This window comes from Nycticebus coucang, chromosome 18 (genome assembly GCF_027406575.1).
Source record: "Nycticebus coucang isolate mNycCou1 chromosome 18, mNycCou1.pri, whole genome shotgun sequence".
NCBI lineage: Eukaryota > Metazoa > Chordata > Mammalia > Primates > Lorisidae > Nycticebus > Nycticebus coucang.
The window spans coordinates 64,645,020-64,654,371 of NC_069797.1; the positions used below are offsets into that span (position 1 = coordinate 64,645,020).

General features: G+C 41.8%; 1 pseudogene; it reads right to left on the minus strand.

Annotated features, from left to right (window-relative positions):
- Positions 1 to 3,308: 3,308 nt before the first annotated feature.
- LOC128571142 (RAD9, HUS1, RAD1-interacting nuclear orphan protein 1-like) lies at positions 3,309 to 4,083 on the minus strand (annotated as a pseudogene).
- Between the last annotated feature and the right edge of the window lie 5,269 nt (positions 4,084 to 9,352).

Genomic DNA, 9,352 nt, shown 5'->3' on the forward strand with positions numbered 1-9,352 from the left:
ATAAGTGTGGTAGTATTCTATTCGTCTTATTTTGTGAGAGTCCATTGCTTAGTTTTATCTTTTGCATCAGTGTGGAGGTTAGGTTCTGTCCTTTGATTTCTGAGTTCTTACTTTGCTGCTGATCCATTGTGGTGGTCAGTGTGCAGAACAGGTTGAAGTATTTCCTGTAGAGCTGGTCTTGTTGTGGTGAATTTCCTCAATGTTTGTATATCTGTAAATGATTTGATTTCTCTGTCAATTTTGAAGCTTAGCTTAGCAGGGTACAGAATTCTGGGCTGGAAATTGTTCTGTTTAAGTAGATTAAAGGTAGATGACCATTGTCTTCTTGCTTGGAAAGTTTCATTAGAGAAGTCTGTGGTCACTCTGATGGATTTTCCCCTGTAGGTCAATTGGCACTTACTCCTGGCAGCTTGCAGGATCTTTTCTTTTGTCTTGATTTTGGACAGGTTCATCACAATGTGTCTTGGAGAAGCTTCGGTTAGAGTTGAGGCAACCTGGGGTCCGATATCCCTCTGAAAGCAGTGTGTCACAATCTTTGGTGATATTTGGGAAATTTTCTTTTATAATATTCTCTAGTATGGCTTCCATTCCTCTGGGGCATTCTTCTTCCCCTTCTGGGATTCCTATAACTCGTATGTTGGAACGCTTCATAAAGTCCCATAATTCTGACAGTGAATGTTCTGCTTTCTCTCTCTTCTTTTCTGCCTCTTTTACTATCTGAGTTATCTCAAGAACTATGTCTTCTACCTCTGAAATTCTTTCTTCTGCATGGTCTAACCTGTTGCTGATACTTTCCATTGCGTCTTTAAGTTCCCTAATTGACTGTTTCAGTTCCTTCAGCTCTGCTATATCCTTTTTATATTCTTCATATGGTTCATCTCTTATTTGATTCTGTTTTTGGATTTCCTTTTGGTTATTTTCCACTTTATTAGCAGTTTCCTTCATTGTTTCCATCATTTCTTTCATTGTTTTCAACATGTGTATTCTAAATTCCCTTTCTGTCATTCCTAACATTTCTTTATAGGTGGAATCATCTGCAGTAGCTACCTCATGGTCCCTTGGCAGGGTTGTTCTGGACTGGTTCTTCATGTTGCCTGGAGTTTTCTGCTGATTCTTCCTCATGAGTGATTTCTTTTATCTGTTTCCTTGCCCTAATTTTCCTTTCACTTCCTCTTGCTCTTTAAGTTCTCGTGCCCGTGGAAGTTGTGGGCAGGTTTAGACGGATTGAACACACGCAACCACTTGCCGTTTTTCCACTGTTTTAGTCATCCTCTTGGGGTCCAGAAGTCTCTCGCTGACTCCCTGTATCCTCACAGGGGTGATGATAGGCAGATCCCACCAGCCAGAGATGCCTGGAGTCCTATCTCCCCAGACTCATGGTGCCCAGATGCAAGGAAGCTGTTACTCGGCCGCCATCTTGCTCCGCCCTCCACTTAAAAGAGTCTTAAATCTCTTCCTGACTGGCCAGCTCTATAGGAAACAACAATTCATTTCGACAAACCTTCACTGAACACTTATGAAGTGCCAAGTGGTATTGGGGCTGGCACAGGCCATGAAGAGTCGCTCTAAGGGGACGTTTGATTAGAGAAATGTGTAAAGCTGGGCAACAAGTGTGTGTACCCGACAAGTCTTTCGCAGATTCTCTGACTCTTAGCAGCCTTGTTGGAAATGATGTTAGAGAGACACTTAGCCCCGAGTTTTCAATCTCTTCCCATTAGTTTCAGTTTTCTGTGCAGGTGTTCACAGTTCCGACTGGCTTATCCAGCCCCTCCTTCCTGATTCATGCAGATCACTCTGCAGCGGCCACTGGCCTGGGAATTTTCAAATTCTTCTGCTATCACGGTAGCGTTAAAGGGCGACTCTTTGAGAAAATGGCCTTCTCGTTGTATATTTCTGGTTCAGAGTTGGCTTCTTTCAAATCTAAGGAATGGGAGTTAACAAGAAGGACTTAGACACGCAGCCTCCTGATCTCCAGCAGAGGTAAAGGCCCTAAGAAAGAAAATTCTTTATTAAGAAAAGAAAATTCTTCATTAAGAAAAGAAAATTATAGACCAATATCACTAATGAATACTTGGAAGACTTAGCCAGAATGAAGTGAAAATGTTGAACAAGCCTATATCAAGTTCTGAAATAGCATCAACTATACAAAATCTCCCTAAAAAGAAAATCCCGGGACCAGATGGCTTCATATCAGAATTCTACCAAACCTGTAAAGAGGAACTATTACCTATATTACTCAACCTGTTCCAAAATATAGAAAAAGAAGGAATACTGTCCAACACATTCTATGAAGCAAACATCACCTTGATCCCCAAACCAGGAAAAGACCCAACCAGGAAAAGACCCAACAAACCAGGAAAAGACCCAACAAGAAAAGAAAATTATAGACCAATATCACTATAGGTGATAGTGATCCTAACAAACAGAATCCAGCAACACATCAAACAAATTATACACCATAACCAAGTGGTTTGTTTGTTTTTTTTTTTTTTAGAGACAGAGTCTCACTTTATAACCTTTGGTAGAGTGCTATGGCATCACAGCTCACAGCAACCTCCAACTCCTGGGTTTAGATGATTCTCTTGCCTCAGTCTCCCAAGTAGCTGGGACTACGGGTGCCTGCCACAATGCCTGGCTATTTTTTTGTTGCAGTTTGGCAGGGGCTAAGTTTGAACCCACCACCCTCAGTATATGGGGCTGGCGCCCAACTCATTGAGCCACAGGTGCCACCCCCAAGTAGGTTTTATCCCAGGGTCTCAAGGCTGGTTCAATATACCTAAATCTATAAATATAATTCAGCATATAAACAAATTAAAAAACAAAGACCATATGATTCTCTCAATTGATGCAGAAAAAGCTTTTGGATAATATCTAGCATCCTTTCATGATCAGAACACTTAAAAAAATTGGGATAGAGGGCGGCGCCTGTGGCTCAAGGAGTAGGGCGCCGGTCCCATATGCCGGAGGTGGCGGGTTCAAACCCAGCCCCGGCCAAAAAAAAAAAAAAAATTGGGATAGAAGGGACATTTCTTTTTATTTCTTTTTTTTCTGCAACCATTTATTTACATATATTTTAAACAGTTAATGCCAGGAAAATATAAAGTAAACAGTTTGTGACACAAGGTATCTTAAAAAGCAAATGTGGGTATTGAATTCCCTTGTGACTCCAAGGCTCTAGTTAAAAATTGTTTTTTCTGTCGGTGTTATTTTTATTTTATTCTATTGATAGACTCTCATGAGTTAGAAAAGTGACTTTAGCAACTCAATGAAAATCAGCAATTTCTTGAGAGTGTTGATAAGAGAGGGAGTCAGTTTTTCCCAAGGAACTGGCTTCTGCTCAGCTTTTCTCACTCCCTGAGGTAAGCAAGCAGGTGCTGTCATCTCCTCCACGTGACCTTTATCCCATACTTGTTCTCAGGTGTATCTTTAACCAGAACAGGCCCAGGCCCAGTGTGACCAGAGCAATATGGAAGGCTGTTTTCATTTTGATCTTGAGAAACAGATTCTTCCTTCACTAAAGATGACTCTGGGGTCTGGATGTCAGGTGGTATGACCACATAAGGTAGACTCCGAAATGCACGTACTGAGAGGTCCCCAGAGCTTTGGGGACTGAGCATTGGAACTAAGGGTCTTCTAGAATGATTGGGGCACTCCTTGATTAAGGGGCTCTCTGATGTCTCTGAAATGAAAGAAGAATGTAGACTCTCAAAAGTTAGATGTGGAAATTTGGAGGTGCCAGATTTTCGACTTGAATGTCTTGCCTGGTCTTGGTGATGACCTTTCCGGTAGGCTAGGAACCAGCTTTCTGCTGTTGTATTAAACTCAGGAGATATCCAAGAAGTTATGATGCTCTGATCTATGGGCTTGCTAGGCACTGGTCAAGTAGAGTTATAGGACGCTGTGGTGATTCATAGCCGTGTTTGGGGCCCTCCAGTGGTTGTTGACGGAATAGCAGCTGGGTTTTCTGGGAACGCTGGGGGGCTTCTTTTTCTGAGAGGCATCAATAGGTGAATGAAGAGCAGTTAGCAACCACATGGTGGTGTTTGGCTTCTGGCTGGGAAATAGGCTCCAATTTTAACCCATGCCCGCCCTGCAAGGCCCAGGCCGCTGCTCCTGTCAGGATGCACAGTGTTCGAGCCCGGAATGCCAGAAGGGATATTTCTTAAACTGATAGAGGCCATCTACAGCAAACCCACAGCCAATATCGTATTGAATGGAGTTAAATTGAAATCATTTCCACTCAGATCAGGAACCAGGCAAGGTTGCTCATTGTCTCCACTGCTCTTTAACATTGTAATGGAAGTTTTAGCTATCGCAATTAGGGAAGAAAAGGCGATCAAGGGTATCCATATAGGGTCAGAAGAGATCAAACTTTCACTCTTCACAGATGATATGATTGTATATCTGGAAAATACTAGGGATTCTACTACAAAACTCTTAGAAGTGATCAAGGAATATAGCAGTGTCTCAGGTTACAAAATCAACACTCATAAATTGGTAGCCTTTATATATACCAACAATAGTGAAGCTGAAAAAACAGTCAAGGACTCTATTCCATTCACAGTAGTGCCAAAGAAAATGAAATATTTGGGAGTTTATCTAACAAAGGACGTGAAAAATCTCTATAAAGAGAACTATGAAACTCTAAGAAAAGAAATAGCTGAAGATGTTAACAAATGGAAAAACATACCATGCTCATGGCTGGGAAGAATCAACATTGTTAAAATGTTCATACTACCCAAAGCAATATACAACTTTAATGCAATCCCTATTAAAGCACCACTGTCATATTTTAAAGACCTTGAAAAAATAATACTTTGTTTCATATGGAATCAGAAAAAAAAAACTCGAATAGCCAAGACATTACTCAGAAATAAAAAAAAAAAGCAGGAGGAATCATGCTACCAGACCTCAGACTATACTATAAATTGATAGTGATCAAAACAGCATGGTACTGGCATAAAAACAGAGAGGTAGATGTATGGAACAGAATAGAGAACCAAGAGATGAATCCAACTACTTACTGTTATTTGATCTTTGACAAGCCAATTGAAAATATTCAGTGGGGAAAAGATTCCCTATTTAACAAATAATCCTGGGTGAACTGGCTGGCGACCTGTAGAAGACTGAAACTGGACCCACACCTTTCACCATTAACTAAGATAGACTCTTACTGGATTAAAGATTTAAACTTAAGACATGAAACTATAAAAATACTAGCAGAGAGTGCAGGGAAAACTCATGAAGAAATCGGTCTGGGCGAGTATTTTATGAGGAGGACCCCCCTGGCAATTGACGCAGCTTCAAAAATACACTACTGGCACCTGATCAAACTAAAAAGCTTCTGCACAGCCACGAACACAGTAAGTAAAGCAAGCAGACAGCCCTCAGAATGGGAGAAGATATTTGCAGGTTATGTCTCTGTCAAAGGTTTAATTATCAGAATCCACAGAGAACTCAAACGTCTTAGCAAGAAAAGAACAAGTGTTCCCATCTCAGTGTGGGCAAGGGACTTGAAGAGAAACTTCTCTGAAGAAGACAGGCACACCGCCTACAGACATATGAAAAAATGCTCATCATCCTTAATCATCAGAGAAATGCAAATCAAAACTACTTTGAGGTATCATCTAACTCCACTAAGATTAGCCCATATCACAAAATCTCAAACCCAGAGATGTTGGCATGGATGTGGAGAAAAGGGAACACTTCTACACTGCTGGTGGGAATGCAAACTAATACGTTCCTTTTGGAAAGATGTTTAGAGAACACTTAGAGATCTAAAAATAGACCCGTCATTCGATCCTACAATTCCTCTACTAGGTATATATCCAGAAGACCAAAAATCACATTATAACAAAGATATTTGTGGCTCGGCGCCTGTGGCTCAAGCGGCTAAGGCACCAGCCACATACACCTGAGCTGGTGGGTTCAAATCCAGTCTGGGCGCCGCCAAACAACAATGACGGCTGCAACCAAAAAAATAGCCGGGTGTTGTGGTGGGCACCTGTGGTCCCAGCTACTTAGGAGGCAGAGGCAAGAGAATTGCTTGAGCACAGGAGTTTGAGGTTGCTGTGAGCTGTGATGTACCATACTCTACCCAGGGTGACAGCTTGAGGCTCTGTCTCAAAAAATTAAAAAAACAAAACAAAAAACAAAGATATTTGTACCAGAATGTTTATTGCAGCCCAATTCATAATTGCTGAATCATGGAAGAAGCCCAAGTGCCCATCGATCCACGAATGGATTAATAAATTGTGGTATATGTACACCATGGAATTTTATGCAGCCTTAAAGAAAGATGCGACTTTACCTCTTTCATGTTTACATGAATGGAGCTGGAACATATCTTCTTAGCAAAGTATCTCAAGAATGGAAGAAAAAGTATCCAATGTACTCAGCCCTACTATGAAACTAATTCATAGCTTTCATATGAAAGCTGTAACCCAGTTATAACCTAAGAATATGGGGAAAGGATAGGGAGGGGAAGGGAGGATGGGTGGAGGAGGGTGATTGGTGGGACCACACCTATGGCGCATCTTACAAGGGTACATGTGAAACTTACTAGATGTAGAATATAAATGTCTTAACACAATAACTAAGGAAATGCCAGGAAGGCTATGTTAACCCGTGTGATGAAAATATTTCAAATCGTATATAAAACCAGTGCATGGTGCCCCATGAATGCATTAATGTACACAGTTTATGTGTACATTAAATTATGACTTAATTTAAAAAAAAAAAAAAGAGTTTGAGGTTGCTGTGAGCTATTATGATTCCATGGCACTTGACCCGGGAGAACAGAGTGAGACTCTGTCTTGAAAAGAGAAGAGGAGAGGGAGAAGGAGAGGAGAAAAGAGAAGAGAAAAATATTAGTTGAAATATAGGGTATATAATATTTTCAAAGAGCATTATAAAGGCTCAAACATTTTTCAATTTTGTAATTGTTATTGTTCATCAGAGATTGAGGATTTGAGGATTTTTTTTTTTTAGAGACAGAGTCTCACTTTGTTGTCCTGGGTAGAGTGTGCCGTGGCATCATAGCTCACAGCAACCTCCAAATTGGGTTCAAGTGATCCTCTTGCCTCAGTTTTTCTACTTTTAATAGTGATAGGGTCTCACTTTTTGCTCAGGCTGGTCTCAAACTTGTGAGCTCAAGCAATCCACCTGCCACTGCCTCCCAGAGTGCTGGGATTATAGGTGTGAGCACCATGCCCGGCCTGAGCATAAGAAATTCTATCACTTCTAATATTGGTTAGATTATTTAGAGACAAAGTGGGGATGGTGGTGAAATATGTTCTTAAATTTTTGATCCATGTATTGAGTTATACATTTATTATTCTATGGGTAGTTAAATATTTTTCATGATACTTCTGTACTCCTCTTAGCAGTTTTTATGAGGGATGCCGGCAGCTCAGTGGTTAGGGCATCAGCCACATGCTCCCAGCCTGGTGGGTTCGAACCTGGCCCAGGCTTGATAAACAAACAAACAAAATGGCCGGGTGTTGTGGTGGGCGTCTGTAGTCCTATCTACTAGGGAGGCTGAGGCAAGAGAATCACTTGAGCCTAAGAGTTTGAGGTTGCTGTGAGCTATGACACCACAGCCCTGTACTGAGAGTGACAAAGTAAGATACTATCTCAATAAAACAAAACAACAAAAAAGAAGTTTTTATGAGGATTGAATGAGATTATCAATATGAAGCGCTTAGCACAACAGGAAGCACTATAGCAACATTATTATTTGTGTGACTACGGTTATTGATATTAATCTTATGGATAAGGTGAACAATTACTGTGGACCTTGATCTTTCAAGGTGAGCAGATCTGTAAAGGCCAAAGGAGGTGAGAGGCCAAAGAAATGGGCTGCCAAATCCAGGTTCACAGAAGGAAACTTTTAGTAGGGACTCACGAACAGAAGCCTCTCAGTGGCCATGAGGTGAGACAGTAGATCCATATGTCATAGGGATACTTTCGTGTGGGACAAATGTCCACTTCTCAGGGAAGGACAAGAATTTGCCTAAGGGCAAATGGTAGGTAAGAGTTTATAATCACAGCAAGGTTGCTTTGACCTACGGACAGGATTTACAGTAAGTGCTAAGAGGAGGTAAAGTAGAAACCTTAGAGGCATATGGGGTTAATCCAAAGTCAACACGGCAGGTTAGCATCCAGAATGGACTTGCTGTAGTCTCCACACTTGCAACGTGGATTTGGCATGATTTGGGCCCCCTAAACGTGCCAGGTCCATGGATGAACGGCAGACGTCACCACTGATTTATTATGTCACCTTTGACAAACTACTTTCCTTTTCCAGAGCCTTGTTAGAGCGCTCCTGGACATGTTTGCTAGCCGCTATACACAGTATTTCCCCTGGTTTCATCTGCTGTCTTTGTGTCAGATCTGTAGTCAGCAAGCTTCCTGCTTGTAGCTGAGAGTTCCAGACATATCCACTTTTCTGAGCTGAGTTTCCCCAAATGTAAAACCGAGATGATATTCCTCCAGGGGGTGAAAGGATGGCTGACCTAGTCAGTGATCAGCAGCTGCCACTATTGCTACCAACCACAGTTAATGATAATGCCTGTTAGGACACATATTGTCCACAGCAAATAATGTTGTAGCTGAGAGTTCCAGACTTGTTAGCTCTTCTGAAAGGTCCCTGGGTCCACCCAGGCTCCATGTTCTCAGAGACACAGCCCTGTCCTCTGCCCAGTCAAGGGTGGAGGCCACGTTGGTGGGAAAAGTATCAAAATGGAAAGAGATAACACAGGTGGTCTTTTATTTGTTAAAGACACAAATTCATGGGCGGTGCCTGTGGCTCAGTGAGTAGGGCGCCAGCCCCGTATACGGAGGGTGGCAGGTTCAAACCCAGTCCTGGCTGAACTGCAACAAAAAATTAGCTGGGTGTCGTGGTGGGCGCCTGTAGTCCCAGCTACTCGGGAGGCTGAGGGAAGAGAATTGCCTAAGCCCAGGAGCTGGAGGTTGCTGTGAGCTGTGTGATGCCACCGCACTCTACCAATAAAATGAGACTCTGTCTCTATAAAAAATAAAAAGATACAAATTCATATTTAAAAACCATCCTACAAAGAAAACTCCATGCCTAAGTAGCTTCACTGGTAAAGAAATGATACCAGTGGGAAGGATGGATGAAGATGCTCCTGGGAGCAGAGACAGTAAGTGAACATGAAGTATGCTCATACCTATTGAATATTTTGTTCAGTGTGTTATTTCAATTTCTGTGTTTTACTGGACTCAAAACAATTATTTTCACTGAAGGAAGTATGTGCTAAAGGAAAGAAGGAAGTTTGCAAGCTTGTGAGTTGCCCAAGAGCACATATGGGTCACAGGTGGCTCCCTGGGG